The 18,122-nt window shown below is 38.5% G+C and overlaps 1 protein-coding gene across 1 annotated transcript in view; it reads left to right on the forward strand.

The window, feature by feature from the left end:
- Window positions 1-18,122, forward strand: part of lpar2b (lysophosphatidic acid receptor 2b) — a 47,061-nt gene that overhangs the window by 12,520 nt on the left and 16,419 nt on the right. The gene's annotated exons all lie outside the window — the stretch shown is intronic.

Raw genomic sequence — 18,122 nt, forward strand, 5'->3', positions numbered from 1 at the left:
TTCATCACTAATGGTGTTTTGGTAAGTTGTAGATAATTTCACCTGATAATTCTGCTCTGACTTAAAACAGTCTGAGGTCTTACTGGTTCTCTCGGCAAAAATGGCAGACTAGAGTTGTGCGACACGTCGTTTTAAGTCCACAAATTAACAAGACTTCTTGGGACACTGGTTGGACTTGTGTCCAAAACAATACATAACTTACTGGTGACGTACCTGCTGATTGAGTCACAAGCAATTGTTTGTACGATATACTGTGTATTGATCTTTGGACACATGACCACTCCCTCATAATCTAATCACAGTGGGTAAAGTGAGTATAACATGCCATCACCTGCAGGATCAGGGTCACCTCCACCCTTTCACCCTAGCTCCAGATTTCTTCCTTTTCCCCGAAATAGTCATCACCAACAAGTTTTTATAGTGCAGCAGATAAGTGAAACAATCATGCAAATGGTGATAAAAGCATCAAATTCGGCAGAAAGTTAAAGTTGCTCCAATTTTGGTAAAAAGTGATGCAAATTATTGGTTGCGCTAATACGATTAATAAATGGAATAGTGTTGACAGTGTTGAATGTTTTGTCTCCAGAGTAAAGGTCAAACAAGGTCTACGTCTATTGGATTCTATGACATGTGACATATGTTACCCCGTAACGTGATAAGTAAGGATGATACATGGTCCAAACTATTCCTTTTTAGAACTGTGTTAAGTCAACTAGTAATTTGCATCACGTTTTACCAAAATTGGAGCAACTTTAATGTTTGACCCCTGTACAAAGTGAAACTCACCTTTGTCACCATTCTTGCTGTTTTTATCCCGTAACTCCATAGTATTCAGTCACAGATAGTCTAAACTATACCTTTTTGGAATATTTATGATCAGGCAAATAATGTGGAATATTATTCAGTATGATCGGAGCATCTTTTAATTTTGACCTCTGTGTAATTCTTCAACTGACCCCTACCTGACCACCGATTGAAAATTCAAGTGGGCAATCGTTTTTTTCAAAAGAAGATTGTCTGAGGAGTATTTCTGCTGAATTTGATGCTTTTATCACCATTTGTAGGTTTCCCCTCTAAATATTCTCTTATCCGCTGCACTATTAGAGTAATTTTTAAAGAGACCTTCTTTGCTTCGAATGGTCAAGTTAAGAATTAACTTGTTTATGGCACCTGAAGTTCAGTTGTTGTTTGTTCTGTGCCAGTAGACTTTGTGAAGAAAGTCTCTTTTCCACTGCACACAAACTAGAATCAAGAACTGATGTTAGTTGCGGTTTTTCTGGCAAAATGGTACCATTGTAATTACAGATGTGCCACAAGCTGAACAAGAAGGATATTTATCTGACGTGGTGTCACCGGGATTTTGTCAATGAACTTTACAATCTGTGCAACATGCGCCACATATACCAGCTGATATCACAGAACCAGATGGATTCTGCAAGGCTCAGCGGAACTAGTGCTAAAAATTTTGACTCCCCCCGAGAAACATTTTGTACCATCCACCCTGCACTCTGGCTGACTTGTGTAGCTCTGCTCCACATTTGCCATCTAACATCTTGTCAGTCCACTGTGCGACTGAGTCAGAACCTTGTTACTCGTTTGTGGTCACACATCCTGTGGCTGAGGCTGCATTTTTAAATGTTTAATCTTCACCTTTTTTTTTTCTTTTTTTTTTTTTGTCTACATGTAGCCATATCCTGTAACAAAAGGTACATGGGAGCAACTCGATCAGAAATGACACTGCCACAAATGACTGCTCATGAAAACAACAAAAACATATCTGCAAAACATATTTCCGCTCTGTAGCAAAGTGGCATCTACATGCACAACTTTTATTCATCTCTGACATTTAGTACAACTCCTCCTCAACGTCATTGTTCTGCAGCTGCTTTTGTCCTCTTTCATGCTGCGGCTGTAGAGATGACTTCGTTTATTGCTAGCTTTTGGGAAAGTACCAACTAAAACGTAATGAGTGAACAGATCAATGTTCTATCCCCTTCAAATACTGAAGATAAAGATAAGTTTGCTAAACTTTAATGCACCAAAGTACGAGAACTTTACGTAGTATCTCGTAACTTTATCTAGTATACCATACTCTTGTCTGCCACCTGCTGGATATGTCTGGGCTTGTTGTAGGAAATAATGTTATCACATACATGTGTGGATGAAGTTGCATGGAGCTTGAAATAAGTGGGGAGTTTTTTGTTTCTTTATTTTCAAAACCCATGTCTGGTTTCACTGTAAAGAGGAACTGATGTCTTCCTGTTATGAATGAATGACATTTATTTTGAGCAAAGGAAAAATAATATAACTTTAATAATCCACAAGAAAAATGTCAACTTAGAAAAGGAGTAGGAAGCAGTAAACACAAACTCTTACCTCATTCTTAGTCTTCATTATATTAAAATAAATGACAACTTGATTACATCACTACGTAAATCTAAAATATTTATAGTCCAATACCCATCTAGTATTGAAACATAAATGAACAAAAATACATAATAATTAAATGAATTGAGCAATTAGGTAAAATGAAAATGTTTTTATTGTGAATCAGGACATGGCCACAGAACTGTTGCAGTGACAGAGTAAGATGTGCTGTGGGGAGGAAAAAAAATCCATTCTGCATGTTGAGTTACAATTTTTTTTAATTTTATTTATTTATATTCATGGAGGCCGTTGGGATTTCATCTAAGGCCCATCGTCTTGTTTGTTAACAGCCGTCAGAAACGCTCCAGAGGAACATGAGTTTCAAGGGCTTCAGACTGACTGGGACAAATGGAGTTTATCTGTGGACTTTATTGGACTTTGATTACTGATATAAACCATGGAAGGCTGAATATCCTCACTTTGAAAAAGTTGGCATCACCAGATACAGCACTTGTACCTGATAGTTGACTATAATGTGTAGGATTTAGTGCCAGCTAGTGGTGAGGTTACAGATTGCATTATGATTTTGTTTTCCCTTCATGTTTTCACTTATTTGACAGTGAGGAGCCATGCTCCCTGGCATTCTGGGAAGGACATGGTGACAGTCAGTCGTAGTAGAGAGGCACCGTGACATCACGAGCTGGTCTCTCGCTGGTCTCTCACTGGCTGCTAATCAAACATGACAGAATCCGCTCCGAAACTGCTGCGTTTCTGTGTGAATCTAACATTTTTCTCATATATTATGTAAAAGCTAGCAAGAAATAAACACTTCTAAAACTGAAAACGCTGTTTTTGTAACCTGATAACACCTCTGGAGTCATTTACAAGATATCTCGCAGACTTCATCGTGCACACGCATTACAGGCAGTCAAAGGTAAATTCAAGTCTTTTCAAAAGCATGCAGGTCTTTTCAAAATATAATAATAATAATAATAATAATAACCTTTATTTAACCAGATAAAATCCCATTGAGATCGAGACCTGTTTTGCAAGGATGACCTGGCTAAGAAAGGCAGCAGCACACATCCTAATAGACAGGTTACATCATCAAGAGAACATTAATAATAAAAAATACAATCATCTTGGTCATTCTGAGTTGTAACGATGTGTGGGGGCAAAAAAAAACCAAAAAAAAACAGAAAAATGACTTCAACTGTATTTTAAAAATTACCTTGTTGCTTATGGCTAACCTTTGTCCTATTTTAAGAAGTCTAAAGGTCACATTCTGTTTCCTGTTTTGTTTTGTTTTTTTTTGGCCATACGGCCGAGGGTATTTTAGCATTGCGTTATATTCATAAAGCTGTTGTTTCTTTGGCCATATGCAGAAATATTTCTAAGTTTGTTTGGTGTTTTTGTGTTTGATATGTTTTATTTATTTATTTTTCAATTGATATAGAACCAAAAAAGTGCCATACTTGTTTACGCTGGGTAACATCAAAGTTGAACTCAAAAGGTGAGCTGAGCTATGAATATGTAAATGGGTGGGGGAGAAGAATGTCTCTTTACTTGCGTTACCTTCTCTCGGCATACGTACCACACACAAACAACAATCCATGAACTCTGCTTCGTCACTACCACAAATCTTTTATCCTTCCTGCTCAGCCAAGTCTGCTTCTTGTTTGGATTCTTCTGTTTTTACACCATTACCTGGACCAGTCTCTTGTTGTGTGCACCAGAACTCCTTTACAGCCGTACAGGTGAGCCCCGTTAACTCGTGCACGCATAAGTCGTGATTCGACTTTACTTGCAGTCAAGTTGTGGACCCTGAAAATTTAGATTGCTCTATAAAAGCCAGTTTTAATTTGACCGTTTTTGGGAATGATTTGACCGTTTTTGGATGAGATCTTCCAATTCAGATTGGGCCAGAATTTATACACGCGCCTGCCACACAGGTAAGGATCTAGAGTCCCATTAAAAAAAAACAAAAAAACTTTGAATCGTCCAGAAATGTCCGCACTGACAAACTCCTCATCGCTAACGTGCATCAGCGGGGGGAGGAAGAAAAAGATCCTGAACCCACTACAGATGCAGAAATTATCACCATCATCCAGGAAGGAAATGCTTCAAGTGGTCAAACTATTGTAATATGACAACGTAAACTGACTTTAAGTTTGTTTGGTTTTTTTTTTTTTTTGGTCAACCTCATTAACACACGGTCCAATTTTGTGGACCCAAACTTGCGCAAGGTGGTGTGTATCACTGAGAAATGACTGTTTAGTCCTGTTCTGATTACTTTAATATTTATTATGACCAAATCGCATGGCATAAGAAAGTCTGATATAAATGAGAAATGGGCGTGGCTACTCAAAAAACAAGACAGATGCACAACTGTCACTCCACAAATAAAAAGACAAAAAATGGGAACGGCTTTTGTGCTTTTTCTTTATTACCTGAAAGAATGAATTCATCTCTACAGTCACTTTGTTTAGATAAACATCAGAAAATGTCTTTTACAGACTTTTGTGTTCACGCAAATTTAATATAACGACGTAATTTCTGTGGGTCATTTTGTAGAATGTAAAAGGTGCCGAAATACTGACAGGGATGTATGCAGTCTGTACAGGGGAATTCAGATAGTGCAAAACACTAAGGCTTTCTGGTAATAATTACTTCACCCCTTCTCCCTCCCCATATAAAATGCGTTCCTTCTGAATGAATTATGCATTAAAGAGGATTTATCAGTCAGTCATGCTGCACGCTTGACAGGATTTTTAGGGAGGCCACATGAGGAAATATTTTGCGGCTTCTCTCGTTGACCGTAAGGTGAGAAAACCAGATCCCCTTTATAACCCAAAAGTTGTTGAATGAAATGAAGACTGTATTATCCCAAGTAATCCAAAATAACATTAGCTGTACGGTAAGTAAGTCGAACAGTTTTTTCAGTGACCTCTGCTAGTTGGGCAGTTAAAAAAACCAAAAACCAGCTGGTAAGGACTGTCCCAATTTAGTTTTTAAAAATACATTGACGTTCTTCATCATCATGATTAGTATAATATGCAGAAATGTCTTAATTGATTTAAAAAATGGACCTTTACCCTAAAAGGGGGTGTCTCTTAAATGGTAAATGGACTGCATTTATATAGCGCTTTTCCATCTGCATCAGATGCTCAAAGCGCTTTACACAACAAATGCCTCACATTCACCGTGTTGTCAAGCTGCTGCCATGCAAGGCACCCACTACACACTGGGAGCAACTGGGGGATTAAGGACCTTGCCCAAGGGCCCTTAGTGATTTTCCAGTCAGGCTGGGATTTGAACCGAGGACCCTCTGGTCTCAAGCCCAACACTTAACCACTAGACCATCACCTCCCCTTCTATACAGGAGTTTTCCGGGATCAAAATTCTGAAAGTCTTAGTTACAAATGTTTAAATTGGCAGTACCAGAAATTGAAAGTAAATACTGCAAGAGTCTGGGCATTTGTTCAGATATTCCCCTAAAGCAGGGGTGGGCAATCATGTGCCATGAAGGGCCGAGACACTGCAGATTTTCCTTACAACCAATCACCTCAGCAGGTGATTTCATTAATGATCACTTGTCTCAGCAGGTGATTTCATTGACGATCAGGTGTTTATGTTCAGGGGAGAAGCTCATCAGCAATCCACCTGCTGAGGTGATTGGTTGCAAGGAAAACCTGTAGTGTCTCGACCCTCGCTGCCCACCCCTGCCCTAAAGGCTAAGCTACACTGTCAAGACCTTTGCTTTCTAGTAATCGCAGCAGTGTGTGGGTGACTCAGGCCCCAGTTTGGAGAGTAATCAACCATGACCCAAGACGGCAAAGTCGACTAACGGTAATCAGCTGAAAGCAGCATAGGGTCATAAGAGAAATATGAGGAAATGCAAATAAACAGATCGAACTTTTTGAGATGGCCTGGCAGATTTGGGCGGTGTCAGCAGTAAGATTTGTGTTGTTTTGGACAAATGTGGAAAAGGAGGAGCTGAGTTGGAAAGCAACGGCTCTCAATTTAGTGCTGTGTTCATATTGCTAACTTTCGCCTATGGTCATGATCTTTGGGAAACAATGAATTTGTGGCCAAAATATTTTACTTTAACCTGGTAGTTGGACTCTTCTTTAGAGGCAAAGAGAGCTTTGATATTGGGAAAGAACCCGGAGTAGAACAGCTGCAGTTTAGCCTACAGGAGTCCCTTGAGTTTAGAATGCAGTCAAGGTTTTTTCTTTCTTTTTCTCCCCCTGTCTAGACCATACATTTGTGATGAAACCCTGGTTTGGAATCAGAACATGCTAGAGTGATTATATAATCCAGCCAGCCTGGGATAGCCTTTTGTATCCTTCAAGAGGAGCTGGTGGACGTAGTCGGTCAGCAATATGTGGGGTACCTCAGACAAGCTGTGGAAAATGGATTGATATCTAAAAATGTCTTCACCTTATCTGTAGATGTTATGGGACTTTCACACCAGAGGCGTCACGAATTGGTCTAAAAAGCATTATTTTCAATGAAACGTGTCGCTTTTTAGACGCGTCAAAAGCCGAGCTAAAGCGACACTTCTGCAGGGAACGAGCATTTCTGGTTGTCGACAGGCTGCTGAGGTCAAAGTTCAACCCAATCCAACTTTCATCACTGTGAGCTATGACATAGCTTTGCACTGTCCAATAGAAATGATGCGTCAGGCAAAAACACGGGAGACTAGTGGCAGAAACCACTGATCTGTACAAAAGAGAAACATGTCACAGGACTGCGCATTTATACAGAGCAGTTTTCTGAAGAAAAATCCTTGCAATTTTTTTACCTCAAAATAAATTTCTGATTACTGTAAAAAAGAGATTCTTTAGAAACTTTTCTTTGTCTGTAAATTAATACCAGAACTTACCTATGATTTGTTGTTTAACATAAGGAACCTTGTACATTTATTTTTAGACAAATAAAATAGCATGGAAATTTGTACATTTTTAAGGTAGATTATTCGTATCTCATTTCAACCAGAAAAAGACACTGTAAATAAATACAAATGTTAATTATAAATGCAACAGGAGATAATTTGACAATGACTACAGTGTGATTGTTAATGTGACATGAACCTCATATTTTTTTGATTTAGTCATTTCAACTTTAATTACTTCCTCGTTGACTGTGATTGCTTTCAATATTGCAATCAGGACGGAACAATTTCTAAAATATGAATTTGACTAGTGATTGTGAAAGTTTTAAAATTATGCACAATCAGGGCGGGGCTTCTTCTACCTGTGCAAATGTCTTGACTGAACTTTGGACTTCACGGACATGTTTAATGATCCATTCATTTAATGTTAAACTATAAAATGAAACGGCTTTTTAAAAATAAAAAAAATAGTTGCCTTTTTTTGATAGAAGCAGGTGTTGTTTGCTGGACTCTCAGGCCATTTAATTTAACCAGATGAAAGTCTCCTCTGCAGCTTTGACCTCTGGAGTTTTTAAAGACACTTTCTCCCATCCCCATTTTGAAGAGCAGAGATGTTTTCATTTAACTGGACTTCAGGTTTTGGTGTTCAGCTCGTCACTTGAAGGTTATAAGTTTATGAAGTGTGTCTGCACAGCAAATATTCCTGATTGTTGGACAAATAAAAAAGATATCTTAAAATATAAAGAAACACTAATCAGTTAAAAATAATACAAATAAAAAATGGGGGTGGAAAAGGTATTTAAAGGTGAGTTTTTATGGTCTCAGAATTAACAAAAATGCTGCAACTTTATTTGGTTAAAAAAGAAATATTTACAAGTTAAAAAGTTCACTCAGCTGACTGTGATTCTTAACCTTCAGAAGTGCATGTTATTTTTAAATTATTCTTACCTCAGACAAATTTGCAGAAGTAACCTCCGTTGCTTAAACTGGGTGTTTTTAGACATCCCAAAGTGAGGAATTTTGGACTGAGTGGCTCTGTTCCATCACCCCGGCTGCCTGCCTCAGTCTGCCCAAGAATGAGACCTGTACCGCAGCCGCCCAGTGCGGGTCGGCCCGCTGCCGGGATTCAATGAATATCCCACCAAGTTGTCAGTCATCCCTCGGCTCGGCATCACTCCGAAAAGTAGTTGAAGAAAAGCTTCTCCAAGTAGAGTGATGGGAGAATCGTTCTACTGCTGTTTTTTAAAGCGTTTTCGTGGTTTTGCCAACGCAAGTCAAACACGATGATCACGCCACTTTCTCAGGAAAAAAAATCAGAGTGAAAATCTCTGCATGCTTGACGCATCCAACATGATGTCACAACACGTTGGGAGGTGTTGCCTGAAGCGTATAAAGCGTGCGGTGTGAAAGGCCCTCTATAGTTGATGTTTGTTTATTTAAAAACAAACCAACTATACCATCTATCTTTATTAGTTGGCTATGTACCACAGGCTTTTAAGGTGGCAGTAATTAAACCATTACTTAAAAAGCCATTAGTTGACCCAGCTATCTTAGCTAATTATAGGCCAATCTCCAACCTTCCTTTTCTCTCAATTCTTGAAAGGGTAGTTGTAAAACAGCCAACTGATCATCTGCAGAGGAATGGTCTATTTGAAGAGTTTCAGTCAGGTTTTAGAATTCATCATAGTACAGAAACAGCATTAGTGAAAGTTACAAATGATCTTCTTATGGCCTCAGACAGTGGACTCATCTCTCGTCCTGTTAGACCTCAGTGCAGCTTTTGATACTGCTGACCATAAAATTTTATTACAGAGATTAGAGCATGCCATAGGTATTAAAGGCACTGCACTGCAGTGGTTTGAATCATATTTATCTAATAGATTACAATTTGTTCATGTAAATGGAGAGTCTTCTTCACAGACTAAGGTTAATTATGGAGTTCCACAAGGTTCTGTGCTAGGACCGATTTTATTCACTTTATACATGCTTCCCTTAGGCAGTATTATTAGAAAGCATTGCTTAAATTTTCATTGTTACGCAGATACCCAGCTTTATCTATCCATGAAGCCAGAGGGGACACACCAATTAGTTAAACTGCAGGAATGTCTTTCAGACATAAAGACATGGATGACCTCTAATTTCCTGCTTTTAAATTCAGATAAAACTGAAGTTATTGTACTTGGCCCCACAAATATTAGAAACATGGTGTCTAACCAGATCCTTACTCTGGATGGCATTACCCTGACCTCCAGTAATATTGTGAGAAATCTTGGAGTCATTTTTGATCACGATATGTCCTTCAATGCGCATATTAAACAAATATGTAGAACTGCTTTTTTGCATTTGCGCAATATCTCTAAAATTAGAAAAGGTCTTGTATCAGAGTGATGCTGAAAAGCTAATTCATGCATTTATTTCTTCTAGGCTGGACTATTGTAATTCATTATTATCAGGTTGTCCTAAAAGTTCCCTGAAAAGCCTTCAGTTAATTCAAAATGCTGCAGCTAGAGTACTGACAGGGACTAGAAGGAGAGAGCATATTTCACCCATATTGGCTTCTCTTCATTGGCTCCCTGTTAATTCTAGAATAGAATTTAAAATTCTTCTTCTTGCTTATAAGGTTTTGAATAATCAGGTCCCATCTTAGGGACATCATAGTACCATATCACCCCAATAGAGCGCTTCGCTCTCAGACTGCAAGCTTACTTGTAGTTCCTAGGGTTTGTAAGAGTAGAATGGGAGGCAGAGCCTTCAGCTTTCAGGCTCCTCTCCTGTGGAACCAGCTCCCAATTCGGATCAGGGAGACAGACATCCTCTCTGCTTTTAAGATTAGGCTTAAAACTTTCCATTTTGTTAAAGCTTATAGTTAGGGCTGGATCAGGTGACCCTGAACCATCCCTTAGTTATGCTGCTATAGACTTAGACTGCTGGGGGGTTTCCCATGATGCACTGAGTGTTTCTTTTTATTCACCTCTTTTTGCTCTGTATGCACCACTCTGCATTTAATCATTAGTGATTGATCTCTGCTCTCTTCCACAGCATGTCTTTTTCCTGACTCTCTCCCCTCAGCCCCAACCAGTCCCAGCAGAAGACTGCCCCTCCCTGAGCCTGGTTCTGCTGGAGGTTTCTTCCTGTTAAAAGGGAGTTTTTCCTTCCCACTGTCGCCAAGTGCTTGCTCATAGGGGGTTGTTGGGGTTTTTCTGTAATTATTGTATGGCTTTTGCCTTACAATATAAAGCACCTTGGGTCAACTGTTTGTTGTGATTTGGTGGTGTATAAATAAAATTGATTTGATTTATATATATTATATAAAATTAAAAGCAGCTTATTGAACTTTTATGCAAAAAATATCACTTTAAAAGCGGTTGTGTTGTGATTTGGTTTCACATTTTTGATCATTTTTGAACTTCACTGTTATTGGAAAATGGCTTTAACTTCGGCTTTGACAGCTGCATTTCTGTATAAATCCAATGTGCTTGACTAGATTCAACTGGTGAATAACTCAATAACTAATCAATGGATTTTTCAGTAGACTTTGTGAGGACGTCTCCTGGATCTGATGCTATTAAATATTGGGTCAAATCCAGGTTAACAGGCAGAGCCGGGATATGTAACCCTTTGCAGCATTGGTTGGAAATGACCTCTTTAAAATGCTTTCTGTTCTGTCATTCACCCTAAAAATTCTTGATCCACTTTTTCAAAAGAAAAAAAAAATTGGTATTTCTAAGATGTTTGAGGGAGGAATCCAGTCTCTGTGCCTTTTGCGAGTGTGCATGTTGCATGTTTGTATTGAGATTGTGTTACATGGCTGGATTGTGTAATTGTGAGGTGTGTCTCTGCTCCCAGAGAGTTTGAACTCGATGTTACAGAGCGTGTTGTCCTGCTGAGCCGATTCAGAGGGAGCACCGACGTTTGTGAAGCCAAAGTGCACCGAGTGTCCTTTGCAGGTTTAAACGGAGGCTAAAAGCTGATTGTTGACCTTGAATTTCCGATGTCGTGTGAAACGAAGGCTGAGTGTTTAAGCTGTGTGCTTGTTTTAGATTAGTAATGAAGCACTGCCTATTCTTGTTATGACTTGTTTGGCTGTAAAGATGTCAGGCTCAGATGGTTGATAACACTGACAGCTGCTGTTCTGCAAAACGTTTATACATCAGTTCTACAACCTCTGGCAAAAATTATGGAATCACCGGCCTCGGAGGATGTTCATTCAGTTGTTTAATTTTGTAGACAAAAAACAGATCACAGACATGACACAAAACTAAAGTCATTTCAAATGGCAACTTTCTGGCTTTAAGAAACACTATAAGAAATCAGGAAAAAAAATTGTGGCAGTCAGTAACGGTTACTTTTTTAGACCAAGCAGAGGGAAAAAAATATGGAATCACTCAATTCTGAGGAAAAAATTATGGAATCATGAAAAACAAAAGAACACTCCAACACATCACTAGTATTTTGTTGCACCACCTCTGGCTTTTATAACAGCTTGCAGTCTCTGAGGCATGGACTTAATGAGTGACAAACAGTACTGGTCATCAATCTGGCTCCAACTTTCTCTGATTGCTGTTGCCAGATCAGCTTTGCAGGTTGGAGCCTTGACATGCAGCCCCATATCATCAATGACTGTGGAAATTTACATGTTCTCTTCAGGCAGTCATCTTTATAAATCTCATTGGAACGGCACCAAACAAAAGTTCCAGCATCATCACCTTGCCCAATGCAGATTCGAGATTCATCACTGAATATGACTTTCATCCAGTCATCCACAGTCCACGATTGCTTTTCCTTAGCCCATTGTAACCTTGTTTTTTTTGTGTTTCGGTGTTAATGATGGCTTTCGTTTAGCTTTTCTGTATGTAAATCCCATTTCCTTTAGGCGGTTTCTTACAGTTCGGTCACAGACGTTGATTCCAGTTTCCTCCCATTCGTTCCTCATTTGTTTTGTTGTGCATTTTCGATTTTTGAGACATATTGCTTTAAGTTTTCTGTCTTGACGCTTTGTCTTCCTTGGTCTACCAGTATGTTTGCCTTTAACAACCTTCCCATGTTGTTTGTATTTGGTCCAGAGTTTAGACACAGCTTACTGTGAACAACCAACATCTTTTGCAACATTGCGTAATGATTTACCCTCTTTTAAGAGTTTGATAATCCTCTCCTGGATTCATGATGTAATGATTTTGGTTGTTATTGTTTTTCATGGGTGTCATTTATAAAAAAAATAAAATAAATAAATTCTGACCTGGCACATCTTCTGTACTGTTAAAGGGGAAAATACAGATTTATTCTGGTGTTGACTGTATTGTACAGTCCATATCACATCGGTGATGACTGAATTGTAACGCCCACCCCAATCCATAAAATCTTAGAAGCTGGTGAAAATATTGATAAGTTATGTTTTTTCCAAAGCCCCAGATGATGGTGTCAAATGCCCTTTTTTCCCCTCTTTGTCCACAACCCAGAGATAATCAGTTTTCTGTCAGAGAGGAATTAAGAAATGAGAAGGGGGCGGGGGGATGAAATCTGAGAATTTGAATACAAAAAATAACTCAAAGCAATTACTCATTTACTTTTTAAAATGTAGGCTTATTTACATAAATTATAAAAAGAACACTGCTTAATCTCTGTGTACATGTTCTCCCCGTATTTGCGTGGGTTTCCTCGGGGTGCTCCGGTTTCCTCCCACATCCAAAAACATGCAGGTTAGTTAGATGAATTGGAAACTTTATAATTGTCCAGGTCTCCCTTGCAAAAGAGATCTTGATCTCAGTGGGACTAACCCAGTTAAATTCAATTAAATTACAGTAATGTTCAGAATAATAGTAGTGCTATGTGACAAAAAAGATTAATCCAGGTTTTGAGTATATTTCTTATTGTTACATGGGAAACAAGGTACCAGTAGATTCAGTAGATTCTCACAAATCCAACAAGACCAAGCATTTATGATATGCACACTCTTAAGGTTATGAAATTGGGCTGTTAGTAAAAAAAAGTAGAAAAGGGGGTGTTCACAATAATAGTGTGACATTCAGTCAGTGAGTTCGTCAGTTTTGTGGAACAAACAGGTGTGAATCAGGTGTCCCCTATTTAAGGATGAAGCCAGCACCTGTTGAACATGCTTTTCTCTTTGAAAGCCTGAGGAAAATGGGACGTTCAAGACATTGTTCAGAAGAACAGCGTAGTTTGATTAAAAAGTTGATTAGAGAGGGGAAAACTTATACACAGGTGGAAAAAATTATAGGCTGTTCATCTACAATGATCTCCAATGCTTTAAAATGGACAAAAAACCAGAGACGTGGAAGAAAACAGAAAACAACCATCAAAATGGATAGAAGAATAACCAGAATGGCAAAGGCTCACCCATTGATCAGCTCCAGGATGATCAAAGACAGTCTGGAGTGACCTGTAAGTGCTGTGACAGTTAGAAGACACCTGTGTGAAACTAATTTATTTGCAAGAATCCCCCGCAAAGTCCCTCTGTTAAATAAAAGACGTGCAGAAGAGGTTACAATTTGCCAAAGAACACATCAACTGGCCTAAAGAGAAATGGAGGAATATTTTGTGGACTGATGAGAGTAAAATTGTTCTTTTTGGGTCTAAGGGCCGCAGACAGTTTGTGAGACGACCCCCAAACTCTGAATTCAAGCCACATTTCACAGTGAAGCATTGTGGTGCAAGCATCATGATATGGGCATGTTTCTCCTACTATGGTGTTGGGCCTATATATCGCACACCAGGTATCATGGATCAGTCAAAATACTTGAAGAGGTCATGTTGCTTTATGCTGAAGAGGACATGCCCTTGAAATGGGTGTTTCAACAAGACAATGACCCCAGGCACACTAGTAAACAAGCAAAATCTTGGTTCCAAACCAACAAAATTAATGCCTCGCAGATGTGAAGAAATCATGAAAAACTGTGGTTATACAACTAAATACTAGTTTAGTGATTCACAGGATTGCTAAAAAAGCAGTTTGAACATAATAGTTTTGAGTTTGTAGTGTCAACAGCAGATGCTACTATTATTGTGAACATCCCCTTTTCTACTTTTTTTTTTACTAATAGCCCAATTTCACAGCTTTAAGAGTGTGCATATCATGAATGCGTGGGATTGTTGGATTTGTGAGAATCTGCTGAATCTACTGGTACCTTGTTTCCCATGTAACAATAAGAAATATACTCAAAACCTGGATTAATCTTTTTAGTCATATAGCACTACTATTATTCTGAACACTACTGTACATAAATATGAAACCCAAAATAAAGGATTGTGGACGTACACACACTAAACATCTCTTTTACAGCATGTTAGTTGTCTTTAAACGGGTCTGGATGGTACAAGAATGTTTTGAAATCAGTGCGTTTTGCAGAGATATTTACTTATCTTGGCAGCGACATATCTCTGGATCTTCAGCTTTTGAGATCAGGAGATGCTTGGAAAGAGCTCTGCTTGGAAAGAGCTCAAGGAGTCATGAGGTCGCAGGGCAGAAGAGGTGTTTGGCGATGCAGAGATGTGTGCAGGAGACTGAAGGTCCAAGTCTTCAGGGTGTTTGTGCTTCCTGTCTTGCTGTATGGTTATGAGACTTTGACGTTAGCCATGCAGTGACTGAAGGCGATGCCCGGATGTCTTTGGCACTAGGTCTCTTCTGTGGCTCCTTGGGTGCTGCTGGAATGACTTTGCATCAAATTAATGGTTATTTGGAGAGACTCAGACGAGAAGTATCACTTGCATTGTGAGGACTTGTCAGTCTTGACATTTTTGGCCATGCACCGTGGTTTTGCGTGCATGAGCCACCATGCACTGCACCTCAGTGTTAAGGACCCCAGTGGTTGAGAAAGCCAAGGGGATGCCCGTGGTTCACCTGGCTGCAGGGGATAGATGGTTACTTTGACAATGTGGGGTATTGACCAGTTGTCTGCCTGGGTGTTAGAAATCCAAGACTCAGGATGGTTCTGTGGTGTCATGGATCTAGTGACACACGACACTACAACCCCTGGCGAAAATTATGGAATCACCGGCCTCGGAGGATGTTCATTCAGTTGTTTAATTTTGTAGAAAAAAAGCAGATCACAGACATGACACAAAACTAAAGTCATTTCAAATGGCAACTTTCTGGCTTTAAGAAACACTATAAGAAATCAAGAAAAAAAATTGTGGCAGTCAGTAATGGTTACTTTTTTAGACCAAGCAGAGGGAAAAAAAAATATGGAATCACTCAATTCTGAGGAATAAATTATGGAATCACCCTGTAAATTTTCATCCCCAAAACACCTGCATCAAATCAGATCTGCTCGTTAGTCTGCATCTAAAAAGGAGTGATCACACCTTGGAGAGCTGTTGCACCAAGTGGACTGACATGAATCATGGCTTCAACACGAGAGATGTCAATTGAAACAAAGGAGAGGATTATCAAACTCTTAAGAGGCTAAATCACCATACAATGTTGCAAAAGATGTTGGTGTTCACAGTCAGCTGTGTCTAAACTCTGGACCAAATACAAACATGGGAAGGTTGTTAAAGGCAAACATACTGGTAGACCAAGGAAGACATCAAAGCGTCAAGACCGAAAACTTAAAGCAGTATGTCTCAAAAATCGAAAATGCACAACAAAACAAATGAGGAACGAATGGGAGGAAACTGGAGTCAACGTCTGTGACCGAACTGTAAGAAACCGCCTAAAGGAAATGGGATTTACATACAGAAAAGCTAAACGAAAGCCATCATTAACACCTAAACAGAAAAAAACAAGGTTGCAATGGGCTAAGGAAAAGCAATCGTGGACTGTGGATGACTGGATGAAAGTCATATTCAGTGATGAATCTCGAATCTGCATTGGGCAAGGTGATGATGCTGGAACTTTTGTTTGGTGCCGTTCCAATGAGATTTATAAAGATGACTGCCTGACGAGAACATGTAAATTTCCACAGTCATTGATGATATGGGGCTGCATGTCAGGTAAAGGCACTGGGGAGATGGCTGTCATTACATCATCAATAAATGCACAAGTTTAAGTTGATATTTTGGACACTTTTCTTATCCCATCAATTGAAAGGATGTTTGGGGATGATATCATTTTTCAAGATGATAATGCATCTTGCCATAGAGCAAAAACTGTGAAAACATTCCTTGCAAAAAGACACAAACAGTACGGATCTTAATCCAATTGAAAATCTTTGGTGGAAGTTGAAGAAAATGGTCCATGACAAGGCTCCAACCTGCAAAGCTGATCTGGCAACAGCAATCAGGGAAAGTTGGAGCCAGATTGAAGAGTACTATTTGTCACTCATTAAGTCCATGCCTCAGAGACTGCAAGCTGTTATAAAAGCCAGAGGTGGTGCAACAAAATACTAGTGATGTGTTGGAGCGTTCTTTTGTTTTTCATGATTCCATAATTTTTTCCTCAGAATTGAGTGATTCCATATTTTTTTCCCCTCTGCTTGGTCTAAAAAGTAACCGTTACTGACTGCCACAATTTGTTTTCCTGATTTCTTATAGTGTTTCTTAAAGCCAGAAAGTTGCCATTTGAAATGACTTTAGTTTTGTGTCATGTCTGTCATCTGCTTTTTTCTACAAAATTAAACAACTGAATGAACATCCTCCGAGGCCGGTGATTACATAATTTTTGCCAGGGGTTGTAGCACATGCTCACAGACTTCACTTTAGAGCTGAAACAACTAATCGAGTTAATCGATTAAAATCGATTATTAAAATAGTTGTCAACTAATTTAGTCATCGATTAGTTGCTAAATAACTTTGTTTTACTGCAAATGTTTTGTTTCTTCCATATAATCAACCAAGCTTTGCTTTGAATTTTGAACAATGAAGGGGTGCTTCGAGCTGCTGCTTCATTGGTTTCATTTGTTTTATTTCGCTTTATCTTTTTTCCCCACTAAAACCCTAAAGAGCATATGTCTGTGAGGAATATTTACCTTTTTTATGTTAAACTGACCTGTTATGGTCTTCTGAAACAGTTGATAGATGTATTTTATGCCGATGCCAACGTGTTAGCATGTCTATGGCATTTTCAATGTTAAAGTTAGCATTAAGCTGCTGGCATTTCAGCATGTTTGTGCATTTTGTTTTCTGTATAATAATTAATGGCTCACCATTTGTTGTCGTAAAAGAGTCAAATGTATTACAAATTATATTTTAAAATTTATTTTTATTTATATATTAATAATAGCAACAATAATAATAGTAATAATAACTAATAATGCTACAATACAATTTTAGAGAAAAAGACATGAGTCACATGTGTCACTGTAAAATGACCACATAGTTTACAAGTTATACAGAGAATGTTGCACATATGAGTCAGGCTACAGTTTTTGATTTAGGTTTTATGGTTAACTGGTTATGCTAATTGCTCATTTGCAGCAACAAAATACCTCTTTTTTTCCACCATATATTTGATAACATTTATATGTTTCAATGTTGTTTTATGGCAACTCAGCACTTTGATAAAGCAATGCCATTTAAAATAATTACTTTTTTTCTTTATTATAAACTGTTTTATTCTTTATTATTTTATATTTCAACAGCCAAGGGACATTTGACGATTTGTTGATATTCAAGTATGTTAAGTTTTCAGATAATGTTCTGTTGTTAAAGTGATGTAAGGAGAGAAAAATTGTTTCCCTGGCACATTTTAAAAAAAAACATTCCCCGCTAATCCGATTAATCGTGTCGAAACCCCATCAGATTCATCGATGATCCAAATAATTGTTTGTTGCAGCCCTACTTCACTTCTTTACACAAAATTTGTAAAAGTGATGATACATAATCACAAATCTCTGAAACATGATATACATGTTTCAGAGATGCATATTCGTAAACCACAACGACAGCATCACTTTTACAGCCA

Source organism: Thalassophryne amazonica, chromosome 15 (genome assembly GCF_902500255.1).
Source record: "Thalassophryne amazonica chromosome 15, fThaAma1.1, whole genome shotgun sequence".
NCBI classification, from domain to species: Eukaryota; Metazoa; Chordata; class Actinopteri; order Batrachoidiformes; family Batrachoididae; genus Thalassophryne; species Thalassophryne amazonica.